Source organism: Penaeus monodon, chromosome 29 (genome assembly GCF_015228065.2).
Source record: "Penaeus monodon isolate SGIC_2016 chromosome 29, NSTDA_Pmon_1, whole genome shotgun sequence".
NCBI classification, from domain to species: Eukaryota; Metazoa; Arthropoda; class Malacostraca; order Decapoda; family Penaeidae; genus Penaeus; species Penaeus monodon.
The window spans coordinates 22,206,413-22,206,723 of NC_051414.1; the positions used below are offsets into that span (position 1 = coordinate 22,206,413).

Here is a 311-nt window from a genome sequence, read left to right on the forward strand (position 1 = left end):
CCATTAACCTAGCCCCTCACACCTCCTCACATCAGAACACGTCCCTCGAGCACAAGGAATCTCCTCAATCCGTAACTTTATTAGATTTCAGTCTTAACGCTCACGGAATGACATCACAGGAATGACATCACAAGGAATGACATCACAAGGAATGACATCAAGGAGTTTCCAAATTCTCTAATTGTTCAAAGTCGACGCGTTCTACTTTGAAGCAGAATGTTGAGCTAGATTCTAGATGTATGTGAATTATCCTTCATAAGATTTCATGCCATTCTGCGTAAGATGTAATATGTTGACTTTTTTTGTTCAGT

The 311-nt window shown here is 39.9% G+C and overlaps 1 protein-coding gene across 5 annotated transcripts in view; it reads right to left on the minus strand.

Annotated features, from left to right (window-relative positions):
- LOC119592021 (carbohydrate sulfotransferase 1-like) overlaps positions 1 to 311 on the minus strand; it is a 107,787-nt gene that overhangs the window by 1,827 nt on the left and 105,649 nt on the right. The window lies entirely within an intron of this gene.